Source organism: Diospyros lotus, chromosome 9 (genome assembly GCF_014633365.1).
Source record: "Diospyros lotus cultivar Yz01 chromosome 9, ASM1463336v1, whole genome shotgun sequence".
Taxonomy (NCBI): Eukaryota; Viridiplantae; Streptophyta; class Magnoliopsida; order Ericales; family Ebenaceae; genus Diospyros; species Diospyros lotus.
Window position 1 is genome coordinate 30195609 of NC_068346.1, and position 19482 is coordinate 30215090.

The window sequence follows — 19482 nt, forward strand, 5'->3', positions numbered from 1 at the left end:
AAAGTGGTCAAACATTCTCCCAATCAATCAATCACTCACCAATTTGGGCAATCAATTAATTAACCACCAATTGTGGCAACCAATCAATCTTCCACCAATTTAGACAATCGATCAATCAACCACTAATTTGGGCAGTCAATCAATTAGCCACCAATTGTGGCAATCAATCAATCAACCACCAATAATGGTAATCAATCAATTAGCCACCAATTATGGCAATCAATCAAACAACCACCAATTCTGGCAAATTGATAATGCCTTGTTTGTTTCTTCATAAAACCTTTCCAAATTACATTAAGAAGCTTGGATAACATTGAAAAAGCATGAACCCTCTTGAATACTCAATTCGGGCAAATTATAGTCTTGAAAAAAGCTCTAAAATTGAGGCGTGTTCAATTAGCCCATTTAATGCTTCCTTTAATTTCTTGGTTCTTGACCTTGTCATTGGACCTCCATGGATGCTTAACGGATCTTGTGAGACTTTAGCAACCTGATTCACATCATTATACTTATATGTACATTAGCGTACCCACTATTTCACAATGAAGGAAAAGCAAAAGGATATTCTATAAAGGGGAAAGTGTAGGACTGTGGGTTAGAGTCCCCCAGCATCTGTCATTGTGATGCGTAAGACTGTGAATTAGAGTCCCACTACAGCTATTTAGACTCACCTGAAATGTGGTCAGGACGAGGGTGGAAAGTGGTCCATGGGATGATGGTGCATACATTTTACCTGGTAGCATATGACATGTTTTGATATGATACATATGGGATGCATGTATTGTTGAGTCAGAAATGCATAGTGTAATCACACATGGTAAAATAAATTTGTTGTATGTCTATTTATGTCTCATTGTTTCCTACTGCCTTACTTTTTCATAAATTATACTTTCTGGGCCTTATGGCTCATTTTGTGTATTCTGTGTCAATCTAGATAAAGGGAAAGTGGCAGTGGGTGGTGAGTCTAGTCACACCTAATGTTGGGATATGCATAGTGTGTACCGAGTCACCTCGGGCGGAGGATCCTGGGGAGTGTTTTGTTTTCTTTTTGGCAAGGCATGGGAGAATAGTTGTCTTAATGTAATTTTTGTTTCATGCCACCATGTTTTTTTTTTTTGTATTCTATGGGTGCCTAAGCGAAAGACCAAACATGTTACTTGATTGTGTTGTATGAATGTCCAGTTCTCTATGTTTAAATGTTAGCATAATGTCATGAAAGTACTGTTGGGATGTTTTTTTTCCATTTCTTAGCGAACTTCTCACGGATTGCCTATGCTAGCGGGTACTCTAGGAGGCAGGCCGTGACATAAATATTCTTTTCTAGCATTCAAAGTTTTTAGTATCAACAATATAAATTGATCTTGCTAAGCTCATTGTCATTCAAATTATATTTGTATCATTATTTCTTAAAGTTCAAAGAATTTAAGCTTTCAATAAAATCTCTTATATTCACCTTTCAAAAATTTCAAAAGGCAAAATAGTTTTATTTGAACAAAAAGCCTTTAAATCTAAAAGTTTTTGAAAATCCAATTCACCCCTCCTCTTGGGTATCTATAATTTCTGACAAAGGTCAATCAAGAGAAAGGGGTCAAGGCCATGGAAATTCTAGAGGAAAAGGCAGACAAAGCCACGATGGAATGTTACAATTGTCACAAACTTGGGCATTTTCAATGGGAATGTCCAAGCAAGGAGAAGGAGGCTAATTATGCATAGTTTCTATACAGAGGTTGTCGACAAATAGATCCATAAAGCATGCTTTTAAGTTGTGGACAGTTTCATGAATACTGTCTACAAATTGACCCTTTAACAATTGATACTATCAACAGTTCTTAGACTAATGTCGACAATTTTGAAATATGATTTTCAAAAAGAATTTTCTTTTTAACTTGATTTGAAAAAAAAGTTTCATGGATTGAACACGATTTCAAAATTTGTATTATGATCAATCTTTGATTGTTTGGAAGAATAAGAACATGTTGACATGAAAAAAAATAATAATTTTTGTAACGCCCCGTCCTTCTAGAGGGCGTCACTATGCTGGGGCCCATCATATAAATACACATGCTCTTTTCTTTATACATTTCTTAAACCTCAAATACCGTATTTCAAAGAGAAACCCCCAACATATAATTACAAATGTGGAAGCGATAATCGAAACCTGATATGGCACATTCACTTTAATCATAATATAAGAATCTGTACCATAGTTTAACATCATATTTATAACAACCTTAATACATAGAGACTCGATTCCCAAGGTAAAAACTAAACACCTTAAGTGTAATCAAATGATACCTCAAACATACATTGACATTTCTCAACTTAACTGAAACATATCCAGATCTTCATGAACAAATAAAATACCAGAACCACATGTTGAATCCACCGGACACGTCACCCTGTGCTGTTATATCTTAATCACCTCCTTGCCTAAGCTATAAGTCTCAACTGAAACGTTGAATGTTCGAGGGGCATAATCCAAGTTAGATGATGAATCATCTAAGTAAGGGAACAATAAACATATTTTGTGCACGAATGTAAAATGCAAAATGTCATTTTCCATATCATTTCAGTTTGAGTTTATTGCACCCAACTACTGCTCCCCTATTTTACAACCTCCTTATCGGACTAAGGTGTATGAGTGCACCCTTGGTAGAGCAGCAGTACTAGTCCATAATCCCAAACCCTTATGCTATGCATGATCAATAATATCATCGTGAACATACGCACATTTTATCATAGCATGTAAATGCAAACTAGATGACATATTCACATCAAGACATGAAAACATGATTAAACCATTTACATAAATCAGGTTTAGGGTCAGACCACTTACCTTCTCAAGCTTATCGAGCTACCTCGATATTAGTGCCTTGCCTCGAAATTCATGTATCATCTCAATTTACGTGCCAACCTCAAAATTCGCACAAGTCACTTCAACTTAAGCTCCAAAGCATCCTTACCACCATATTTATTTAAATAATCATTAAAACCTATTTTTTCATAATTTTTTGTATTTTCTTTATTTTTCTCTCTATTCCTTCCTATTTTACCTCAATAAATCCAAACTAAATATTCCACTATGACAATTCATAAAATAATATTCTTGAATTTTTGAAATTTTCTAGGAAATTTTTACTTATCTTAACTTAGCCTCACAGGTTTCCTCGAAATACAGACCCTGACCTCGAAACACGTGCCCGATCAATTTCCTGGCTTCGAGAATGCTCCTCTAACCCCAAATTAGTTCCTAGAATTTTCTAGGATTTTTCGATAACTTTTTCCCTATTTTTCTTCATTTTTTCTATTTTCCTTTCTTTTCTTTTCTTTTCTTCCTTTTTTTTTCTTTTCTTTTTCTCTTTTCTTCTTCTTCTCCTCCTCCTCTTCTTCTTCCCTTCTCTATTTCTTCTTCTTCGCATACCCCCTATGCGTGCGAACCAGCTTCGCCCAACTACTGCACCGCTGCGTTCTCAGCCTTGCCTCTGCCCAAGCGAGTTGTCGCCACCCTCGCCGACCGTTGCACCAGCCTCCGGCCTCGCTATCAGTTGCTCGCGGCCGTTGGCTGCCGCAATTGGTTGCTGCACCGCTACAATAGCTTGCGGCCATGGCTGTCGCTTGCTGTTGTGGCCTGCTCCAGCCACTTCCAGCCATTCTCGCAGCTACTTTCGGCCTCCATCATTGTTTTCCAACTTCTCCCTCGGCCTCTTGGCCATTGCTTGCCCAACTTCAACCTCTCTCTCTGCCATTGCTCTCTCAGCCGCATTTCCTTCTTCATTTTGCTTCCTTCAATCTCTTCCACTCTTTCTCTATTTATAGAGACTCCACTATCTCAATTGCCTTAGCGATTACTCTAGCAAACTTGGCCTCGGCTATGAAGCTTCGCATAAGCCAGCCACGCACATGCGTGTATATATATATATATAACTATACACTACACTCATATATACGGGAATTTACAGTTTTAAACCCCATATTTCCTTCTTAATTTCACTTGAGAAATTCCCTTATTGCAATTATGCCCTCAAACATTGAATTAATTTGCATTTCAATATCAAAAATGCAAAATTAATAATCCAAGATTACTCGATACCATAAATCCTATCTCGAAATGCTCATCAATGCCGTATCATTTTCCTTTGGCATCTCAGCTTTAGGGCACTCCCTACAGTCGATTCGACAACTTAATTTATCATTAAATTGATCTTTCGATATTCCAAACTTATCGAAATTACATGGCAATCTCATACAAACATGGGGTATTACAATTTTGGCTTGAATACAATATGCTTGAAAATTGAATTTAAATCAAGGCTCTATAATTTGATTTTTGAGAATTGTCATTATCAAAAACAAAACACCAAAACCATTATTAGAATATCAATCTCCATTTTTTTGATGATGACAAAATCAAGATTAAATTTTTAAAAGTTCAATTTACAAATTTTCAAGCTATTTTCAGGGTTTCTCTCCCTTTTTGTTATAAATCATAAAAAGGTTAAAAAATTAGTACAAAAGTCGGAGAAATACTCCCCCTTAGACTGATATAGCATTAAGAAAGTTAAAGAAAGGTGGTCAAATGAATTGCTACGCTCATGGAGATAATCCATTCACATTCATGCATAGTCGAGCAAAGAATTCAAGAGGCATAAGCACATAAAGCCATGCATGAAAAACCATCATATTCATTCAAGCATTATGCACATTAAGCTTTCAAAATATGAGAACAATGATGTGAATATTTGTAAGTGCACAAAGTTGCAACAAGTAGTAAAGTTTAAAGAACGGATGTCGAACTCACAGGGACTAATTTTGTTATTGAGTACCAAAATTCACCACATTATTTACTATTTGGAGAATAGAAAATTGAGAAAATCTTGATCACTAATTTTAATAAATTGCATGACAAATCAAAAATAAATAAAAATAGAAATCTGATAATTAGCTTTGTAACTAGTAGGAAAGAGATTTAGGCCTTTTGATTTCACCTAGCTAATCCCACACAATTTAAAATTTCAAGTCTCCAAAATTTTAATCTTCCAAGTTATTGATAAAATCCCTTAATTATTCAAAGCCTTTTCTCAAAGAACACTGAAACTATCCCCACTTAACAATTCATAATATCTCTATGTGAATTTAATTATTTGAAGATGCATTAAACTCTCCAAATTTTTAAAATCAAAGTCACATTAGTCGTGGTAAAGAATCTCTTAACTTTCTCAACTAATGGTGTTTAATCCTAAAACTCTAAATCATAAGTTACCTCTTCGTGCAAGTATGATTTAATATATCAAACAAATAATTGACCAAAAAATTGCAAGTATTAAGAATAAAGGAAAAACACCCAATCATGGAAAAACAGAATATTAAGTTCACATGAAAATTTCAATTGTGTTTTCAAAACTAAGCTACATCAAAGCTTAAAAAATTAAAATCAGTTTATGGCAAGTCCGGAAACACACTTTAATTTATTGGAGATGATAATAAGAGATAAAAGAGAGAGAATGGAAGAAAAAGAAGTTCCCTGCCCAGATCTGTTTGGATCTGGGTAAAGACCGCATCCGCTGGTACATCCGTCCGCTTGCTGCTTCTGTTAATTCCTCTCTGCCAAATGCCCTACTTCATTCTTCACTGTTTTAATTAGCCATTGCTTCCTCCTGTGTGCGCTGCTGCCTTTAATCTCCAATCTTCCCTTATTATAATCTTCCTTACATATTTATCAACTCCAGGCACAGCCGTAATTCTCCCATTTGAACTTATACTATTATAATATTATATTTAAAATGCAACCCCCTTACTCCACATTCACGTTAGTATAATATATAACATAATATAATATATAATATGTAATAAACTATTAATTATATTAACTTTATTTATATTATAATATTAATTATTTATAGTATTTATTTTTTTATTTACATTACTAGTATCAATTCAAAATGAAAATTCCAATCTAGTGTGACAATTATAGGTGTTGAAATCAATTTCTTTTTCAATATTTCAAAAGCATGCAAGCACTCATGAGAAAAATTAAATGGGGTATCTTTAGTCAAAAGATTGCAAAGGGGTTTACTAATTAAAGAAAAATCCTTTATAAACTGCCTATAAAATTTTGCATGACCCAAAAAACTTCTTACTCCCTTCACATTGGTTGGTGGTGGTAGTTTTTGAATGATCTCAATTTTGGTTTGATCCACTTCAATCCCTTTGAAAGAAATTTGGTGGCGAAACACTATCCCCTCTTCCACCATGAAATGACATTTCTCCCAGTTTAATACTAAATTAGTCTCCTTGTATCACTACAAAATCAAAGACAAGTTAGATAAATAATTATCAAAAGAGCTCCCAAAAACTAAGAAGTCATTCATAAATATTTTGATAAATTTTTCCACCATGTCAAAGAAAATTGACATCATGCACTTCTAAAACGTGGCTCGAGCATTACAAAGACCAGAAGGCATCCTCTTATACGCAAAGGTTCCATACGAGCATGTGAATGTAGTCTTTTCTTGATCTTCAAGAGTAATTACAATTTGGTTATATCTAGAATACCCATCTAGAAACCAATAGTAGGCATGTCCAACGAGTCTTTCTAGCATTTGGTCGATGAAAAGTAATGGAAAATGATCTTTCTAGGTTGCATCATTGAGTCTTCAATAATCTATGCATACTTGTCATCCTAAAACTGTCTTTGTTGGAATAAGTTTATTATTCTCATTATTTACCACAGTTATTCCACCTTTCTTTGGCACTACTTGCACCGGGCTCACCCATGCACTATTCGTTGTGGTTGAATTATAGGCTTGAAACTATCCTCCATGAGAATCTTGTGCATGAAGATTGAAGGACTAATCCCCTTGATATCTGAAATTATCCACCCCAAAGTTGACTTATGGTCTCTCAAAACTCTTAGCAACTTTTTCTCCTAAACATCACTCAAAGACCCATTAATTATGATTGGAAAAGTAGAATCTTGAACTAAGAAAGCATATCTCAAGCTAGATGACAGTGGTTTAAGCTCAAGTTTGGGTGGTTCTTTACTTAAAGATGACATCTTTTAAGTAACCAAATCCTCAAATTTCAAACTAAAAGAAGGATGAACTGAAGGTGCAACTTCCAAATACCTAGCACACTCCTTAACCTCTTCACTTTCAGATTCAAATATTGTTTCATTAGTTAGACAATCCTTAAGAGGAAGCTTTGCCATTCCAATCTTATGGGTCTTGGCCACAACTTGGTCAATGTCACTAACTTGCAAACAAAAACAAGAGTGTGCTTCTAAAAGAAAATCCATGGATTTAAAAACATCAAACATCACCTACTCATCACCAACCCTCAAAATAAGCTTCCTTTGTTGGACATCTATCAAAGTTCTCCCCGTAGCTAGAAAAGGTAGCCCCAAAATCAAAGGAATTTCCTCATCTTCCTCCATGTCAAGCACTATAAAATCAGCTGGGAATATAAACTTGTCTACCTTCACCAAAACATCTTCAATGACCCCTCTTGAAAATTTAATAAACATGTCCTCCAACTGCAAAGAAATCGTAGTAGGCTTTACTTCTCCAAGACTGAGTTTCTTGAAAACTGAAAAAAGGCATAAGGTTAATACTTGCTCCCAAATCACATAAAGCTTTTTCAAAATATGAATTTCCAATAGTGCAAGGAATTGTAAAACTCCCTTAATATTTCAACTTGAGAGGCAACTTCTTTTGTAAAATTGCACTACTTTCTTCAGTTAGCATCACCATCTCATGCTCCTCCAACTTCCGCTTGTTTGATAAAATATTCTTTAAGAACTTAGCATATTTAGGCATTTGTTCTAAAACTTCAATAAGAGGAATATTAATATGCAATTGCTTAAAAATACTAAGAAACTTAGAAAATTGACTATCAAGTTTATTCTTTTTAAGTCTTTACAGGAAAGGAATTGGTGAATCATAAGGTGAAACAGGAACTTTTTCATACTTATACTCCCTGTTAGCTGTGGGGCTTGAATCTCTGTTAATCTCCTCAGAATTTTCAGCATGGTAATCAGCCACTTGCTCTTCCAATTCTTCCAAAACTTACTTAGATTCCACACGAATTTCATCCCTAACTTGCTCAATATTTGGCTACTCAATTATCCTCCCACTTCTCAATGTTATGGCTTTGACATGCTCCTTAGGATTGGTCATGGTATTGCTGGGTAAAGTTCTTGTTGTCCTCTCTGCAAGTGTATTAGAAAGCTACCCAATTTGTGCCTCAAGGTTGCAAATTGAAGCTGTATTATTTTGGATTGCCATATTAGCCTTTTGCATATATTGCATGAACATCTCTTCCAGAGTTGGCTTCTTTTCTTACTGTGGAAAATGTTGAGGTGGTCTAACTTCTCAATGATTATTACTCCATGAAAAACTGGGGTGATTCCTCCAGTCTGGGTTATATGTATTTGAAAAAGGATTATTTTGGCGTTGAAAATTTGATACATAATTTACTTGTTCAGAATTTGGTTGAGCAAAAGGATTCCCCAATTGGCAATCAACACTTGAGTGATTTCTTGCACAATGAGCAAATACAACATTAGTTTGAATAGCATTAACTCGAATATTACCTAACTGTTTAGATAAATTTTCCATTTGAGCTATTAATGCTGTAATAGAAACAAGCTCAAAAACCCCAGTTGTCCTTCTTGGCATAGTTCTCTCTGAAAACCATTGATAGTTGTTAGATGCCAATTTCTCCAAAAGATCATAGGCTGCTTAGTGAGTTTTGCTCATAAGAGCTTCTTCAACTGTTGCGTTAACCATAGAATGATTTGTAGCTCCTAAACCATTATAGAATGTTTGGACTTGCAGCCATGCCGAAAGTTCATTGATGTGTGGTTTATGCACAATTAATTCGAACAAATATACTCTAATCAAATATCATATAGTGATGAAAAGAATGTCGATCCCACAAGAACTAGATCACACTACCAAGACTATTTTAATTAACTTAAGTTGAACTAATTAATTAATTGGATGAATAAAAATACAAATAAATGACAAACTGAATTCTTTATGAGAAAAACTAATTAATGAATGCACTAGGGTTTAAATTTTATTTAATCTGGATTATGTAATTATTTATTCAATTTCGATTTAAAATCAAAAATATCTTTACAGTATTTTATAATTATTTGCATGTGATGATGGATTTCCCTTAATTAATTAATAAGTTTTCTCAAGTCATATTAATCATTTATTAATTCAATTTCACTGTCAGATTTCTAAACAAATATCAACAAAATAAATAAACATTAAGTTCTTTAGAAACCTTTAATCTTGGAAGGGGATTTGACTTACTAAGCTTCATCGATTTTCACACATGAGCTAATCATCTTTCAATCAATAGTCTAGCATGTGATTTATATTGCCTATGAATCTAATTTATAACAATCATTTAGTCAGTCATGCATAAATCATTAAAATGTGACTAAATTTTTAAAGTATTAAATGTAACAATATAAATTCCTCACGCAAATAATAATCAGGTTTTGAATCGAACTAAACAAAAAATCATATAATCTCAAAATTAAAATTATCAAAATTCTAACTAAAATAAATTAACTAGATATTATTAAAATAAAAAATAAAAGAGGAATAGGAACTTTCCGTACCGATCTAAAACAGATATGGGTCAGATGAATATGCTTTACGACGACTGCTTAATTGGTGCCTTCTTTAGTTCCCTCGTTTTTCCTGTGCGCCGCCTCCCTTTTCCCATTTCCTTTTGCCTTCCAATTCCTTCCTCTCCCTGTGCGCCGCTCTCCAGAAGCTCCCCAATCTCCCTTCCTTATATTATGTTATAATATATATATATATATATATAATTATATATATTTATATAGCGCTGGCCATGCCCTAGCCCAAATCTCCTATCTCACGCCATTGCCACCCATTTAATAATATTATATATATAAATAATATAATAACTTTATTTATATTATAATATTAATTATTTAAAATATTTATTTATTTATTATTTTATATTATAATATTAATTTTAAAATTAACTTTATAATATCTTTTTTTTTCTTTTCTTTTTATGCCTAAATCTTCGAAATAATATCTTTTGTTGGTTCCTACAAAAAGATATTAAAATAATATAAAATCCATATAAATACACATTTATGTATGAAAAATAACACAAGGTTAAAATAAAAATTAGATAAAAATATGTATACAATTAAGGCTTATCAAATATCCCCACACTTAAATTTTTCTTGTCTTCAAGCAAAACAAAGAAGAAATTAAAACAATAACATTTTATTTTTATGCTAGGCCAAAATCAATAATTCCAACAACATATCAACACATAATTAATCACAAAATTGATTACCACCCATATTATCATATCAACTCTAAATCCAAAAATATTAATTGAGAGAATTAGTCATGAAAAATCATCACTTTTGATGTCATGCATACTTCAAAATTAATTCATGAAATATTGCAACTAACACAATTAAATCATGCAATAGTTTTCTTGCAATCACTTCTCTCCACTATTACAAACATAAGGAGTAAGAGGGATGATTTATTTATTTTTAATCAATATTTCCTAAGCATTACTTGCCTTTTGACGTGACTATCAACATTTTGTGATGAAGACATTCAGTTACTTCTCTAAATAATTGCTTAGAATGCATTTGCATACTCATATTTTGAACTATCGTTTGACGTGAAAGATGATGTAGGAGCACACAATCAATCCTCAGTTACTATTAAGCAGCTCAAAACATAGGAGTAGATAAATAGCAATAACAATTTTTTTTCTTTTTGTTTTGCTCTTTTTTTTTTCATCTCATTTTACTTCAACTTTGCTTAGGCTTAATTTCAAGAAATAATCACAATATTATTCTCACATAATCAATCATGCATAATCACAAAATCCCATGAATTTTGTCAAGAAGCATATATTTCAACAATCATGATAATTCAGCATAATCAATTCATTTTCCTTAATACTGTCAAACTCAGAATCAATAATCAAATAGAAGAATTCCCAATCTTGAATTAACTATGCATTGAACCAAAGTTAATATAGGAAACATGAAATCGGCTTAGACAAAAAAATAAACATTTTTCTAAAGAAAATCATCATTCATGCACATTATAATTTTATTTTTTGTAATAAAAAAATTGAGAATTATTGAATTTCTCATCCCCGCACTTAAATTAAACATTGTCCCCAATGTTTAAAAATAAGAAAAGAGGAAAAGAAAAGCAATACTCCCCTGATGTAGGCCTTCTTGAAATACTTGAAAATTGTTGGGCTTATTCTTTTGAAGAAGAGGGGTTGGATTTTTTCATTCAACACATCCTCCCATCAAGCACTTCTTTATAGTCATTAGTTTGACTAGGTTTTCGTCTTCACAGAGGCTTGAATCCTTCTTCCATTAAAACTTTGTTTGTGCTAATTGATGGACTTATTCCTTAAATGCTAGCAACTCTCAATCTAATTCCCTTCTTTTGCTCCCTCAACACTCTTATCAACTTTTTCTTTTCATAACCTGGTGGCTTGACTTTTGAAGAAGAAGAAAAAACATCCAAAGGAAACAACTTCTCCCTTTTGGATGGACAATATTTTTGTTTTTCTTTTTTTTTTCAAATAGCCTATGCCCACGGCTTTGTTCTTGGCATTTAAAATTTGTTCATGCTCATCAAAAGAGTTAGCAATGCAATTTTCTATAAGCTCATCTAATCTCCCTACCAAATCATCAATACCATCTATCCTAAATACTTCTTTTTCATTGTCATTAGAATATTTTGTAGCCTTAAACACATTGAAAATAACTGTCGCATAATAAATTCTAAGGCAAAGTATTCCTTGCTAGACATCAATCAAAACTCTCCCTATGGCAAGAAAAGGTCTCCCTAAAATTATGGGCATATCATAATCTTCTTCCATGTCCAGAATAATGAAATCAACAGCAAAAATAAATTTATCTACTTTACCAACACATCTTCTACTATTCCCCTTGGATATTTGATACTTCTATCAGCCAATTAAAGAGAAATGGTAGTGGGTGTTGGTTCTTTTAATCTAAGTTTCTTGAAAATAGAAAAGAGCATCAAATTAATACTTACACCAAGGTCACATAAAACTTTATCAAACTTAATTTCACCAATAGTGCAAGGAATAGAAAAACTCTCTGGATCTTTGAGTTTTGGAGGCAGTTTATTTTGTAGAATTGCAGAGCATTCTTCATTAAGTTTCACCATTTCAAATTGCTCCAACTTTCTTTTGTTTGCAATTATATCTTTCAAAAATTTTGCATAACTTGGCATCTGTGATATAGCATTAAGAAGAGGGATGCCAATATGCAACTTTTTAAACACCTTTAAAAATTTAGCAAATTGTTTATCCAAGTTAGCCTTCAGAAATCTTTTAGGAAAAGAAAGAGGCGGTTTGAAAGATATTAAATTAAGAGAATAAGAACTTCCCTTTTTCTCTATTGATAACTCACGATCCTTTTCTTTAGCTTTAAGCTCTTGGCTTTCTTCCTCTTTTGTATGCTCTTCATCTTTTTCTTTACTTTCCAATTCTTTTCCACTTCAGCTTTTACATGCTCCCTTGGATTCTTCTCAGTATTGCTAGGCAACCCTCCTTGTGGTCTTTCTGAAATTGCTTGGGCAAATTGTCCAATTTGAGTTTCCAAGCTTTGCATTCTTGCCTCTATACTATTGACAAACTTTTCCATCATATCTTCCAAATTCGACCCTGTGGAATTTGATGTTGTTGTTGAAAGCCGAGGGGGGGGGGGAGGGGGCATTATTTGTTGATTATTACTCCAAGAAAGATTAGGATGGATCCTCCATCCTGGATTGTAAGTGTTTGAGTAGGGATTAAAATTTGACCTGTTACCATCATAAGAAATAAAATTAGCTTGTTCAGAAGATCCAGAAGAAAAAGGATTTCCTACTTGACAATCAACACTAGCATGTCCCTTTTGCCCACAAAGCTCACAAGAAAGAAAATGAGAAGAAGAAGAAGAAGAAGAAGAGAAGCATTCATAGCTGAAACCCCCAAATTACTTAAATTCTTATTTAATTCAGCAATTTGAACTAATAAGCCAATGATAGAGTCAACATTATAAATTCCAACTCCCTTTTTATTTGCTCTCTCATTGTCCCATTGATAATTGTTGGCTGTCATCTCCTCCAAAAGTTCATATGCTTATTCAAGAATTTTCCCCATAAAGGTACCACCTGCAGTTGCATCTAACATCGAACGAGAAGATTGGTTAATGCCATTATAAAAAGTTTGCACTTACATCCAAACAGGTAGACCATACTGAGGACATTTCCTAAGCAATTCCTTAAATCTCTCTCATGACTCATATAAGGATTAATTACCAAATTATGAAAAAGTTATGTTATTCCTTAATTTAGTTGTTTTAGCAAGTGGAAAATATTTAGATAAATTTTTTTGTGCCAAATCATTCCATGTAGTAATAGAACCTACTAGAAGAGAATTAAGCCATTCTTTTGCTCTATCTTTTAAGGAAAAGAGAAACAACCTAAGTTGAACTGTATCCTCACTAACTCCATTGTGCTTAAAAGTATCACATATTTCAAGAAAATTAGCAATATGAGAGTTAGGATCATCATTAGGGCTAGAAAATTGTACACTCATCTGGATCATTTGAATAATTGCAGGCTTGATCTCAAAGTCGTTTGCTTGCACATTTGGCATCCTAATGCTTGATGTAGTGTCATCCAGAGTAGGTGAAGCATATGAGCTCAGTGTCCTTGGATTATTTTGGGTCTGTTATTCTTCCTCCATCTTGTTCTTTTGCTTTTTTAGAATTTTTTCAATTTCTTGATCAAGGGGTATCAATTCTCCACCACTAGTGGGTGTCATGCACCATGAAACCTACAAAGAAAAAGAAAAATACTAAAAATTAAAAAAAAGAAAAAAAAATTAAATTAAACTTGCAAATTCTAAAAGAAAACAAAAAGATGTTCAATCTAAGGCTAAATTATGCAGTTTTGATATGTAATAAACTAGTTCCCAGCAACGACGCCAAAAACTTGATGTGTGATTTATGCACAATTAATTCGGGCAAGTGTACCTTAATCAAATATGTATATAGTGATAAAAAGAGTGTCGATCCCACGAGAACTAGATCACAATACCAAAATAATTTTAATTAACCTAAGTTGAACTAATTAATTAATTAGATGAATAAAAATACAAATAAATGACAAACTGAATTCTTTATTAAAAAAACTAATTAATGAATGCACTAGGATTTAGATTTCATTTAATCTGGGTTATGTAATTATTTATTCAATTCCAATTTAAAATCAAAAATATCTTTACAGTATTTTATAATTATTTGCATATGATGGTGGATTTTCCTCAATTAATTAATAAGCTTTCTTAAGTCATATTAATTATTTATTAATTCAATTTTACTGTCCGATTTCTGAATAGATATCACCAAAATAAATAAGCATTAAGTTATTTGAAAACCTCTAATCTCGAAAAGGGATTTGACTTACTAAGCTTTCTCGATTCCCACACGAGCTAATCGTCTTTCCATCTAATACTCTAGCATGTGATTTATATTGCCTATGAATTTAATTTGTAACAATCTTTTAATTAGTCATGCATAAATCATTAAATCATCAAAAGGTAGCCTATCTTTTAAAGTATTAAATGCAACAATATAAATTCCTTACATAATTTATAATCAGGTTTTGAATCGAACTAAACAAATAATTATATAATCCTAAAATTAAAATCCATCCAAACCCTAGCTAAAATAAATTAACTAAATATTATTAAAATAAAAAATAAAAGTAGAAAATAAAATGGGAATAGGAACTTCCTGCCCAAATCTGGGTCAAATGGATCTGCTTGAGGAGGACTGCTTCGTTGGTGCCTTTCTCAGTTCCCTCGTTCTTCCTGTGCACTGCCGCCCTTTTCCCAATTCCTTTTGCCTTCCAATTCCTTCCTCTCTCTGTGCGCCGCTCTCCCAGAAGCTCCCCAATCTCCCTTTCTTATATTATATTATAATATATATATATATAGCACTGGCCATGCCTTAGCCTAAGCAAAGTGTATTATTTTCTACGAAATATTAAATCGTAGCTAAATACTATTAGCTACGAGCCTTTGGCTACGATTCAAATTACGAATAAAAATTTGTAGCTAATTAGTTTTTGCTACGAAAATTAAATTTTTAACTATGAAAAATTTTGTAGAGAAAACCAAAATTTGTTGTAGTGCCTATCTCACGCCATTGCCACCCATTTAATAATATTATTATATATATATATAAATAATATAAGATAATATATAATATATAATATAATATATTATAATATTAATTTTAAAATTAACTTTATAATATCTTTTCTTTTCTTTTCTTTTTATGCCCAAATCTTTGAAATAATATCCTTTGTTGAGTTCCTATAAAAAGAGATTGAAATAATGTAAAATCTATATAAACACACATTTATGAAGGAAAAATAGCACAAAGTTAAGATAAAAATTAAATAAAAATATGTATACAATTAATACATATCATTCATGATGAGGACACCTTCTTAGTAAGTCTTTATGCCTCTCCCACGCATCTTATAAAGACTCATTCTCAAACTGAGTGAATGTTGTAATGTCGTTCTTGAGCTTTGTCATTTTCGCTAGAGGGAAATTCTTAGCCAGAAATTTCTGTGCTAATCCCTCCCAAGTTGTGATGACACCTAGTGGTAGAGAATTCAACTAAGCCTCTGCCTTATCTTTGAGTGAAAAAGGGAAAAGTCTCAATCTAATAGCATCAGTTGTCACTCCATTGTGCTTGAGAGTGTCGCAAATTTTCAAAAAATTTGCAATGTGAACATTAGGATCCTTCTGCGATAGCCCCCCAAACTGAACAGTTTGTTGAATCGTTTGAATGATTGCTCGCTTAATCTCAAAATTGTTATCTTGTACTGTAACAACTCATTAATGGGTCTTAGATAATAATTATATTTTTTGTGTAATGCATTTAATGTGTTCCTTAATTGTTTGATGTCGAGAATAATTTATAGGGGATTAAGAGGTTAAATGGTGCAAAATATTTCCTTGTCATTAAGATGCAATTAATTAAAAATAATATTTTTGGTTAAAATTTAATTGAAAGTAAATTAATGCATGTGTGTAATATTTAAGGCATAAAAGGTGTTATAAAGTAAGCTTGGGGCAAGTGTTTAAGGCCCAATGAAAGTGATGGGTTAAACAATTCCATGGGCCTAATAGGAAAAAGGCTTTTGAATGGGCTCGGAGCATAAGTAAAAGTGGGCCTTGGTAAAGGAATTTTATATGTATATTTGTATGCATAATTATTGATTAAAGAAAAAAGATAAGAAAATGAAAATGAAGCCAAAAGACCAAAAGTGGCTTGATAAAGTTAGTGTTGTGTGTGTGAGTGTAAGGGGCAAATGTGGAAAAAGGGGGCAAAGTTGGTGGGTTAGGTGGCTGGCGAGAAGGGCATCCCATGCCCTCTTGCTTCTTCTCCAATCTTCATTCTTTTCTCTCTCTTTCCTTTGGGTCTCTCAGCAGTTTCCTTCTTCTTCATCTTCTTCTTCCATTAAGCGTGGTAGATTCGAGCTCTCAAAGTAGGGAGATTTAGAGCTCTTTGATTGCTTCTTCTCCTCTTTGGCTTTTTCATCCTAAAAGGCAAGCATCTATATTCATCTCTCCTATTATTTAATGCAAGTTATATCCTTAAGATTAGTTAAAGTTTTGGTTTTCTATACCTTTAATGGTGTTTTTAGAAAGCTTGAGTTAGATGAGTCATTTTTCATGTTTTCCTAAAATTTGTGGGTCTCTTTCAATAGCTTTATTGAGTCTTGTTTTTGGTCTTCATGGGGCTTGTTTTCCCTATTTTTTCTTTAAGGAATGGAAACTTGGGGGTTAGGGGTTTAACCTTGGGTGATCTTGCATGATTTGTGTCCATTTCGTACATTTTGGGTTGTGTCGAGTCGACTTGTGGTGGGTTAAGTCAACTCAGCCGAGGCTAGTTTTTATGGTCATTTTTGCCTGTTCTCAGTCAAGTCAACTAGTCCAGGAGGTCAAGTCGATGGGTGAAGCTCTTGATAGCACTGCGCATGCTATACTCTTTTGGCCATAACTTTTAATGTAGAAGTCCAAATTGAGATCTTTTTTTTTTTTTTGTTATAACCCTAACTCGATAAGCTTCGATTTGGTATATTATGGAAAAAGTTTGGATAGCATTTGACCCAGTTAGTGTCTTGTCAACATGTCTCGATTATTGTAATAGCATGTTAGTGTGAAGTTGTGAAGATGCTTGAATATGTATACATACGTATATATATATTTCCTTAACGCACCTATTATTTTGCGTGGAAGAAAGTAAGTGGATATCCCTAAGGCATGCCATGACAAAAAGGGCAGTTAGTCCGCAAAGGAAGAAATGTTAAAAGAAAAAAAACGGTGAGTCCACAAAGAAAGAAGAAAGAAATGGGGATATTCCACTAAGGCGGTGTGTAACACCCCGCCTTCTAGGGCATTAAAATATATGCTAGGATTTTTTTTGTTTCCATTTAAACATAAATCAACAATACATCCTCAACATAACCTTTATATATAACACTCCAAAACATAACGAAGGAATGATACATTTTTAACATAAGCGCAAGCAAGATTAGAACCTGCATGAAACCTAGAAAACATAACATACTTGGGTACATACATATTGTTCACCCAACATGATATTACAATTATTGATAAAATCTAAACAATACAACTGAATGTAATAGATGATCTTGGCCTCACATGGGGCCCACAAAAATTTCTGTCGCGATTAGGCCTCGATCACCTCCTTGCCCTTCTAACTGCTTATCTCGCCTAGAATGTGGAATATTCCAGGGACATGGTCCAATATTAGAAGATGAAATCTTCTAAGTGAGGGTTAGATAAACATGAATGAATGAATGAATGATACATAAACATTTATAAGCAGATACCCTAGTGTAACTTCCCTGTCCCACCAGCCTTACACGAAACCCTAGGAAGAATCCCGAACCTTTGCAGGATAATCCTAACGTTGTTCCATCAATTGCTCTTAGGGCGACATCCCAACCCATGCACGAGTTTCAATATGACAATAATAACGTGTTATGTGAATATCATAACTTTTCATGCAATAGAATATGGACAAATATGACAAAGATGACCATAACATACATAAATATCATGCATAGAAAGGTATTCATGTCGTTTACGGGTTATAGGGACAAAACCACTCACCTTCCTCAAAAATCGGGATACCTTGAAAAGCATGCAACTTGCCTCATTTTTCGTGCCAACTTAAAAAATTGGACTAATTGTTTCACCTCAATTCACATGACACCCTAGGCAAGATATTCATTTAAATAATCAATAAAAACTATTTTTCCTTAATTTTCTTACCCTTTTTCTCTATTTTTTCCCAATTATTTTCACTAACAATCCAAAATAAATACCTACATCATTTTTTTTTTCAAATCTTTTTTCACTAAAAAACCTAAAATAATTTTTCAAGAATATTAAAAAAAATTCAGAAATTAACAAGGTGCTACGCGCCCTCACGTGCTAACACGTGATAGGGCGAGTGAGATTGGTGCGTGAGCTTCACGCGTCGGTCATCTTCTCCGGCGACGGTACATTGGCGATTCCGAATTTTTGCACCACGATGAAGCCTATGCCAAGTCGATCCAGAAGGTACCTTTATTGGCTTCAAAGGAGGTTAGGAAGTGGCTCAATCGGAGGCTCGAAGTCTCGACCAGGCGGATTGCATAGGTTTCCGGCAAAGCCTCGAATCTCCTTTGTTTCTACTCTGTTGCTTGCCAAATTTTCCAGAAATGCTCTCCAATCTATGGGCAACAAAATCCCTCTATCATTGACTCTCAATTCGTTCGAAAAAGCCTTCAATTTGAGCTCCCACTATCTGAAATTTTTTACTATCATGTGCTCTATTTATAGGCAAAGTTGAAGCTCCAAATAGCGTTGGCCGCCTTTCCCATTGCCTTAAGCATTTCCACCGCCCCTAGATCAATCTAAAAGTATCAATATTCAACTAAAAAAGATAGTTGTAGGGCTCGACCTTTCAGCCAGTTTTCTTAGCTGAATTTTTCAAAAATCTGGCCACTCTAGTGACCATTGTCGGCTCATTATCACCCCTAGCCATCCCTGACCACCCCTCATGCAATTCCAGCAGCTTTCGGTGACCCTTCATGGCTTGGTCGGATTCCATGGCCAAGATTTTCAATTTTTGCACTTTCGCCCCACTATTTTATTTTTTTTATCTTGGACCTCTTTCACAAAAGCCCCTTAACTTTTTAATATTTTCATTAGGTCCCTCAAGTCCTAATCTATCAATTTCTCCCTTGAAAATTTTGAAAAATGTCATTTTGACCCCTTCCGGCAATTTTGAAAAATTACACTTAGGCCCAAATTTTCGTTTTG

General features: G+C 33.5%; 2 non-coding genes across 2 annotated transcripts; both read left to right on the forward strand.

The window, feature by feature from the left end:
• Positions 1-13309: 13309 nt before the first annotated feature.
• LOC127810742 (small nucleolar RNA R71) lies at positions 13310-13413 on the forward strand. Its single transcript, XR_008025552.1, has one exon. It is a non-coding gene; the product is annotated as a small nucleolar RNA R71 (small nucleolar RNA).
• A 2147-nt stretch (positions 13414-15560) lies between these two features.
• LOC127810743 (small nucleolar RNA R71) lies at positions 15561-15666 on the forward strand. Its single transcript, XR_008025553.1, has one exon. It is a non-coding gene; the product is annotated as a small nucleolar RNA R71 (small nucleolar RNA).
• The last annotated feature ends 3816 nt before the right edge of the window (positions 15667-19482 follow it).